Source organism: Podarcis vaucheri (assembly GCF_965113315.1).
Source record: "Podarcis vaucheri genome assembly, chromosome: 17".
In the NCBI taxonomy this organism is placed as follows: domain Eukaryota; kingdom Metazoa; phylum Chordata; class Lepidosauria; order Squamata; family Lacertidae; genus Podarcis; species Podarcis vaucheri.
Window position 1 is genome coordinate 27,370,530 of NC_138755.1, and position 9,654 is coordinate 27,380,183.

The following is a 9,654-nucleotide window of genomic DNA, read 5'->3' on the forward strand; positions in this document are numbered from 1 at the left end:
TTCTCAACATAGAAACATTCGACATTTATATTTATAGATTTTTTTTTTTGCTCTGGACATAACCCGAGATGCATTTTGTTATATCCAAGGTCAGTTTGTGGTTACCACAACTATTGCTTGGGATTGTAGAAATGCTTACAGGACACGCTAACATTTAACATAATATCTGTGAACAAAATGCAGTATTACGTCCCACCCCCACCCACCCTCCGATGGCAGCAAAACATGTTTAACAGATGGGTTACCTTATTTTCTACAGTTCAGGAGAAAGACCATATGGCAGACACTTAATATTATTTCAGCTCCTCAGTCATGTATATGTGATCCTTTAGCTGTCATTATGAACAACGCTTCTGATCTCCCTGGCATATGTTAATATGCTAACATACGAATGGTGTGTGGGCTTAAAATGACGTAGGAAGAATCAACACTTTATATCTTGATACTAATTTAAGAATTATCTTCATTACGTTGACAGAGAGGGGTTGGCCCATGGTATTCAAATAAGGCAGGCAGCATGGAAAGTAAATCCTAGCCCGAGTTCCTGCTGCACAGGATTATAGTATTTAACTAACAACTAAAACCATCTGCTGGTAATGGCTAATTTGCAGCTGTTTTAGTCATTTGAAATCGACCATCAAATGCTAGACTAATATGAGGAGTTATCTTTTAGAGCTTGTTTAAATGAGTATTTTATGCAATGTGTTACCAACTCAGAACTACATGGTACCATGGAAAATACATGTCCCCAAACTTGTGTTGGCTGAAATAACACAAATGCAAAGATAAGGTTTGTAAGGAAATACAGGCAGGCAGTACTTGCCTTAGGAGGGGGTGTTTAACCTTGCATGTGCCCGCCAACTTCCTCCTGCAAATGGCTTCCACAGCTTAGCATCTGAAGCCCTGTGCTGATGTTGTACTGTGTGGTCTCCTTAATTCAAAGACAAAAGAATGCAAGAAATCAGTAACCTATTTTCACAAAGGGCATCTAAGTGAAAATGAGAGATGCAATGCAAATAAATACCAGCCAGAGGACTATACTTCATCATAGAAAATCTTCCAGGGACTGCATGCCAGTAGTGTGTGGAGCCAGAGTATATAAAAGGGAGAGGGAGAACGAAATATGCCTCTTACCTTTGTACAGTTGCCCACCTTTCAGCTGTGCCAAAGTCAAAGAAGCACCATCACATTTCAGGGACACAATCCAGTCTGACAAAGCACTTGAGGAGGGTGTGGATCAGAGCAGGTGAGGGGTATGTGGCCTCAGAAGGAGGCATGGTAAGGGAAGAGTCTTGAGCGCCAAAGAGTGGACATTCAGCCACAGGCTTCAGGTTCCCTACCCCTTATGTAAATTAAAAAGCGTGAAACTAACAACTATCAACACCCAAAAAGCAATAAAACCAAGGCAGTATTTCATAGCACAGCGCAACATTCTATCTTTAAAACTATTTACAGGCAAGAGAGTGGGTTCAAAGTATGCCTATTTGTGTCATTCTCTAAACATTATGTTCCAAATACTGCTGAAAATGTTTCTGTTAGATGTCACACAGTGAAACTGATGCGTAGCAGGGAGAGAGATTTTCTCTGCAAGTACCTCCGAACAGCACACTTCATTTCCCACAGTGCCAAAACGTAAACACCCACTTGCACTGAGGAAAGCAAAGGGCATTCAGGAACATCTAGTTACTTGTTTGGGGGGTTATGCTCTCTTACAATCATTTTGCAGTCTGCAACCTCTGCTCCATAGAACTAATGGAAACCACATATGTTCCCATCTGCAGGTACTACATTGGGTACCTTTTTAAAATCAAGCTAGAAGATACAAAAAGTCATAATGAGGAACCATATATGGACAACAATTCATCTTTTAGATTTAATGAGTACTGACTGAAGGTAGATGATCCTCATCAAGCCGCCAACTCCTGTGTTTATGGACAGAAAGAAGAACCTGAATATTTTAGACACTTCAACAATACTTTTTCCCGATTAATTACTATTTTATCCATTGTGAAGAACTGTAGCCATCACAAAAAAGAAGAAATCTTGATAAATTTAACCAGTCCTAAAGGTAAAGGTAAAGCGACCCCTGACCATTAGGTCCAGTCGTGGACGACTCTGGAGTTGTGGTGCTCATCTCGCTTTATTGGCCAAGGGAGCCGGCGTACAACTTCTGGGTCATGTGGCGAACCAGAGCAGCACACGGAAACACCGATTACCTTCCCGCCGGAGCGGGAAGCACATCTACTTGCACTCTGATGTGCTTTCGAACTGCTAGGTTGGCAGGAGCAGGGACCGAGCAACGGGAGCTCACCCCGTCGTGAGGATTTGAACTGCAAAACTTCTGATCGGCAAGCCCTAGGCTCTGTGGTTTAACCCAAAGTGCCACCCGCGTCCTATTTACTAGCAAATGGCATGGTGCACTTCAAATTTCCTCCTTGTTCCATGTGTGCAATACACCTCATGATGAACAATTCTCTTTGTTTCCCTAAAATATTATAGAGAACAACTAAGCTGCAATCCTATACCCACTTACGTACCTGGAAATAAGTCCCACTGAGTAGATCGGCATAGAATTACAATGTTAGCCTGGAGCATTTGTCGGGTAGAAGGTAAAATCTTCAGGATGTTTCTCAACAGCACCCTCAAAGTGTGCACCAACAGCTTTCTAATGCATATCCTGCTGAGGCCTATTGATGAAATCAATTGTATATAGCAGCAAGCTGGAAAGAATAATAGCTTTCCTGCTGGCATTTATTAATTACTAGAACATCTCTTTTCTCTGGTTGATTCATTTCAGCTTCAAACTACGGATAGAACATCACTCAAATTTGCATTAGATTCCCCCCCCCCAAAAAAAACACCACTCATTAACTGATTGTTCATTTCCCTCTGCTTTGTTACTCAGTCCAAATTAAATGTTCTCTGTAACCATCGCACATCTTTAATACACAAACCCTAAGTATGTGCTTAACTATTCTTTCATCAAAATGCCTGCAGAACGCTTAACACTGTACACAGATAGGACAGCTCTGATTGCACCAGAGCAAGCTCAACCACCTAGCCACCCAAGTAACTGCTTGGGGCGGTGAGATTCCTTCTGCTGCGTTCTTTGCTTGTTTCACGTGATGTAGCTAAAAGGCTGCAGCCATCCCTAGCTAAAAACCTGTAGTATGATTTCACATTCCAAAACACAAGAAAGGGCATGTTTAATTTTTTGCCCATTTATCGCCTGTATGCTTTTGGGGCAACCTACTTGACTCAAGAAAAAAAGAGAGTTAGAGATACATTATAGCTGCACGTTTATGTAATCTGAATACATTTCCATTTGCTCTCAGGGTTTTTGCCACGTCAGTGGCTTCTCTTGCTTGTTGCCTATATTTGCATATTTATTGTTCTCTTAGGAAATCTGATATCTAAAAGAAAAACAATGGCTACCAAGCATTCTTTTTAAAGGGTTCTAATGATAGAAAAATTGGAGTGTTCCAAACAGAGGCAAAAGGGCAGATTTGCAATTTGCTTAAAAGTTTGGGTCTTTTCTGGTTCAGAATGATGTTTAAATTATCTGTGGAGACGATACTTTTCCTTACCCAGCTACCCTTATCTAGAATTTATTGCTGTGAAGGTTGCATGTTTGACATTTATTTGCTTACTTTGATTTACAACAGAAACTTGTTAATCAGCACATTTTATCTTCTGTGCACGTACTCTAATCTCCCTGCCCCCATCAGTACTGCAGGAATGCATCGTGCTTATAATGGACCTGATTTTCATTAGAAAAAGGGGATACCTAGATCACTGTAGGCTTCTGAAGTCTACTTTGTACTCCAACATGAACTAGCCTTTCAAAAACTTGATGTCAATCCATCAGAGCCCTTAGGGGGTCAAGCAAAGGAGCCAAGCGTGTGAAAGAAGACTTGTCTCTGCCTGTGGAAACACATATGGTATGTCTCTTCCAAATCTAAGCTAAGCCCAGTTTCTCACACACACAGGTGAACAGCATCCACACAAAAATGGGAAAATCAGAGAAATAATAAGTGTTTTAAAATAAAAATAATAGAGATTTAGGATTAGCCAGTGTAAACTACATGGCATCTTTCTGTTATTCTGGGAATAGTATCTGATTGGTCTTGCCACTGCTTCTAAGCCAAGTAGAGCGAAGCTAATATTAATAGACACTAAAATGCAAGCAGCTGTTTGGGTTCATTATGGGGGTGAGGAATCCAAACAGGAACAATAAGCAGGTTTTTTAAATATATATATATATATTGCTGTTAGAGGTCATGGGAGAAGCCACTTGCAATTTGTTACAGAAATGGTGGTGATTGAGGCAGCTCTTTTCAGATTACCGTAGTTTAGTTTGTACCCTATGAAAAAGATCACAAACTGCACAAACTATTCTGGGGAGAAGTAGTAGGAGTCTGAGAATATAAATACCATGTGTTTTTTTACTTCTGCTTTCTGTCTAGTTTTGATGGACCTGTTGTGGCCTAATCACTGCCAGAGATAGATTTGAATGCCCTATTCTCATTAAGGGGCCACTGCATGTCTTAGTAGAATGTTATGCTATTAATATTTTGAATCCCTTCTTCCCCAATGAAACACACATACCCTCCAACATTTCTCTGATGAAAATAGGGGCGTCCCATTCCATAACAATAATTTTGCTATTTATACCCCACACATCTTGCTGGGTTGCCCAGGCCACTCTGAGCAGCTTCCAAGATATATACAGTGGTACCTTGGGTTAAGAACTTAATTTGTTCTGGAGGTCTGTTCTTAACCTGAAACTGTTCTTAACCTGAGGTATCACTTTAGCTAATGGGGCCTCCTGCTGCTACCGTGCCGCTGCCACACGATTTCTGTTCTCATCCTGAAGCAAAGTTCTTAACCCGAGGTTCTATTTCTGGGTTAGCGGAATCTATAACCTGAAGCGTCTGTAACCACAGGTACCACTATAAACACATAATAAAACATTAAACATCAAAAAAACCTTCCCCCTATGGAACTGCCTTCAGGTGGCTCATGGGTCACATAATTCCATACCCTCCAACATTTCTCTAATGAAAATAGGGACACCCTAAAGAAAAGTGGGACATTCTGGGATATAGCTGTCAACGTTTCCCTTTTTTTTAAGGGAAATTCCCTTATTCTGAATAGGATTTATCACAAGAAAAGGAAAAAGTTGACAGCTATGTTCTGGGATCAAATCCCAAACTGGGATGGCTTCTCTAAATCAGGGATATCCCTGGAAAATGGGGATATTTGGAGGGTCTGAACACATATATTTACTTCTTTTTGAAGTCAAGATATTACCCAAGTACAAAGGCGTCCCCGCTCCCATATACGGTAGCTTATTGGGGGCCTGCAAGATTTGCACACAAGAAGAATACATGGTTGGAAAACACATTCACTCATCTGCACAAGAACTGAGTTTTACATCCTGAAGCATTAGTTACGTTTCTATCCCACCCTTCTTGCAAGTAGTCTATAAGGACATCACTGCATATTATCTGTTGTCTTCACTGCAATCTGAGGTAGGTCATACTGAATGCTATCAATTGGCACAATTGATTATAGTGTGGTGCTGATAACACCAAGGTTGCAGGTTAATTTCCTGTATGGGACAGCTGCATATTCTTGCATTGCAGGGTCCCTTCCAACTCTATGATTCTATAAGATCATCCAATGTGCCTAGTCCTTCTTCAATACAATTATCCACTGGACCACACAGGCTCTTACTGGTTTTATTAATTAAATGTTTTACACATACGGAAGGTGGTAGCTTCAAAGACACTTATTTGTGAGATTCTTTTAATAGTATTGAGCTATTTTCTGTGAATGTGTAAAATGGGTCAGGGGACAAGACTCTAAGTATCCCCAACACATACATCTTTTTTGGCTATTCTCCTTTGACATTTCAGCTGAAACACTGCTTGTGCCCCAGAATGATGTTCTCTCTCCTAGATTTCGCTGGGAGGATACTGTATCACTCTCACCAATAAAAAAAATATTTCTTTCTTGTAACGTTAACAATGGGCTCTGCTGCAATATTTTCCTTGTATCAGTCTCAACAATTTGAAACAGCCTTGACAGACTTTCAAGCTATCTGCTGCGGTGTATTTTTGTACATTATGCTAGTTGTAACAGATATTGCTAAAACAATCATTGATGGTGGGTGCAAATCTAGATTTTTGCTGTACTTTGCTCTAGCCTTTGTTCCCTTGAGACTGGCAGATTAGTGGCATGAGAAGAAAACTTGATGCCAAGTGTTCTAAGCCCAGCTGACTCACTGATGTGATGTGTGGCAGCTAGTCGTTATGTGTTTCTTACATTTTGAATATTTGCAGCTTTCCCAAAAGTCTGTGGGAGTGATATTAATGCGATGTATCTTTTCAATCTCATCACCTTACCCTTTCTTTACTAATGTATTGCTGAATTGCACACTGCTCAGCCTGAAAACCATTATTTGGAGAAGCAATTGAGAGATTCTGTTAATGCCTCTTAATTGAGTGAAGGAAAACAGCCAGATCAAAAATAAAATAGCAACAATATAATGGCAACAAAACCTTGCATGGCAGTCCACTGAAAAAAACCACATCTATTCCTTCTAAGAATACAGATGGGATGCATTTGAGAGTCCGGCAATCCACTGACTAAAGGGTAAAGATAGTAGACAATTTTCGGTTCTTGTCAACTTCTTTTGCAAAGGCTGATTCTACCCAGGCCATCTGATGAAACTAAGATTTCCAGTGATTCTGTAGCAGTGTCCTTACACACACACACACACACACACACACAATCTTCTTGCAACTTCATGCTGTCTTGTATTTAATGTCTATTTAAATATCTATATATCCAAATCTTTATCTGTATGGTTCAATCACACAAGGAAAGCATCTGAGGGGCAATTCATAGTTATTGAAATGGAAAATGCCTCCCACCACACAAGAAGATGTTGCCATATCATGTCCCCCAGGACATCAAAATTGTATCAAATTGCTCTCATGTGGGAGACTGAGAAGTTGCCAAAGGGGGTTTGACTAGATGACCCCTGGGGTCACACTCAACTGTAGAATTCTATTATTTTTTGGAGGGGGGGAAGTCCCTCTCTGATGTTGTAACTTGTTTTTCATTTAAGGTGTCATCTTGGCTGAGTCCTGGAAGACTTGCACCCTGCCTTGAAGGCCTTTCCCCACCTGGCCTGGGAGAGCGGGGCTCTGACTGACTCCAGCTACAAAAGCTGAGGCTGCTGAACAGAATCTTGGGCTGGGGTCAGAGTATTGCTGCTGTTGATGCTAATGTTATTATTATTATGGTATTTTATTTTGGATCGTATGAAATAAGTGGAAATTGTGTACTTTTTCATTTTCATTTATTGGTTATGACTAATTTTGTTATGTTTGTAGCTATGTAACAACACATATCTCTGCCGTCTTGGTCTCTACAGTCACAGCAGGCACTGTAGCCATCCAAAAGTTAGATTTCACCTCCCAAAGCGCACTCCTCCACTGTCTTCTGAGACAGACGGATGAATAATATAGCCAGACAGAGAATGATGACAGGTGGGCATCCTGCCCCCCCCCCCAGCAAAAATCCTAGCTATGCCTCTGCCCCAATGCAAGCGTGCACAGCACTTTTTGGCTTATATTATTGGCCAAGTGTCCTTTATCGGCAGAGGCAGGTCAGTCAGTAGAGCATGAGACTTAAATTTCAGGGCGGTGGGTTTGAGCCCCAGTCAGGCAAACATGTCTCTGCACTCTGGGGGGGGGGGGAGGGTTGGACTAGATGACTCTCGGACCCCCTCCCAGCTCTACCCTTCTACAATAGTTCCAAGCAACTTCCAAAACTTGGTGGGGGAGAAGTCATTCCCAGAAGTTTGCTAGAAGCATTCAATTACTGTAACAGGCCGCAATACTGAGGATGCAGAGAGGCTCCAAATGGCAGGACCCCGTGATGATTTTTAAAACGTGGTGTGGTGGAGAGGGAAAAGAAAATCCAAATAGACAATTGGGGGTGGGGGCGGGTAGTTATTGGGTTGTTGTTTTTATTTCGCTTATATATTTTGTGGTTTTATATTTTGATTTTGTTCCAAGACATCCAGCTTTAGGGCGGTACATAAATTCAACAAATAATAATAATAATCAGGGGTGGATTTAGGTTTGATGAGGCCCTAAGCTACTGAAGGTAATGGGGCCCATTATATGTCTAGCTGTCCTTTGTCAGCGACAAATTATTGCTGTTTTTTGTGTTGAATAGATGCAATATGGTAATTTATGGACCTAATAGGTATCTAAGGCCATTTGCACATAACAAAATATTTATTTTATCAAAGTAATTGTTGAACTGAAATACAATTAAGAAGTATATTAATAGTGAAATAATTATTAAGCTCTAACTTAAAATGATTTTTTACTCATAACAAACTTCATAATAACAAAAGTTCCTTTAGAAACTCTAAAGACTCTAAAAACTTGTTATAACATAAAATAATAATAGGTGTAAATATATAATGCAAACTACTAATGATTATAAATAGCAGAACGTAGGTACCCTACATATAGAAATGAGCAAACCAGTGATATTTTAGGGAGCAGGCTAGTAGGCGGGGCCCATTACTTACATCATAGGAGCCTACACAATACAAGACACTGTTGCTGTATGTAGGTTTCATTTTATTTGTTTTTTATCTTATATTTTGGAAATGTACATCCAGGTTGTTTTTTTCCTTTAAATTTTTTTGGGGGGCTCCCAAGAAAGTGGGGCCCTCATCTATAGCTTGTTTAGCTTATACGTAAATCCGGCACTTAAATATCCACAGACACAACGCCAACCGGTGCCCCGAGGCCCACCTGCCTGACCCCCACTTCCTCCGCCTGACACTGTTGTTGTTGTTTAGTCATTTAGTCGTGTCCGACTCTTCGTGATCCCATGGACCAGAGCACGCCAGGCACTCCTGTCTTCCACTGCCTCCCGCAGTTTGGTCAGACTCATGTTTGTAGCTTCGAGAACACTCTCCAACCATCTCGTCCTCTGTCGTCCCCTCCTCCTTGTGCCCTCCATCTTTCCCAACATCAGGGTCTTTTCCAGGGAGTCTTCTCTTCTCATGAGGTGGCCAAAGTATTGGAGCCTCAGCTTCAGGATCTGTCCTTCCAGTGAGCACTCAGGGCTGATTTCCTTCAGAATGGAGAGGTTTGATCTTCTTGCAGTCCATGGGACTCTCAAGAGTCTCCTCCAGCACCATAATTCAAAAGCATCAATTCTTCGACGATCAGCCTTCTTTATGGTCCAGCTCTCACTTCCATACATCACTACTGGGAAAACCATGGCTTTTACTATACGGACCTTTGTTGGCAAGGTGATGTCTCTGCTTTTTAAGATGCTGTCTAGGTTTGCCATCGCCTTTCTCCCAAGGAGCAGGCGTCTCTTAATTTCGTGGCTGCTGTCACTATTTGCAGTGATCAAGGAGTCCAAGAAAGTAAAATCTCTCATTGCCTCCATTTCGGAGGGAAAGGGAAGCGGGAGGGGCGCGCGGAGAGTCCGTCCATGGCGGTTGCGGGGTGTGGGGTAGGGTAGGGGGGCGCAAGAGCGCCGACTCTAACGGGTCACTAGGTCAGGAAAAACGAAATTCATTTCTCTCTCTCTCTCTCTGTTACT

At 41.4% G+C, this 9,654-nt stretch overlaps 1 long non-coding RNA gene across 1 annotated transcript in view; it reads left to right on the forward strand.

The window, feature by feature from the left end:
* LOC309522205 overlaps nucleotides 1-9,654 on the forward strand; it is a 218,734-nt gene that overhangs the window by 7,116 nt on the left and 201,964 nt on the right. The gene's annotated exons all lie outside the window — the stretch shown is intronic.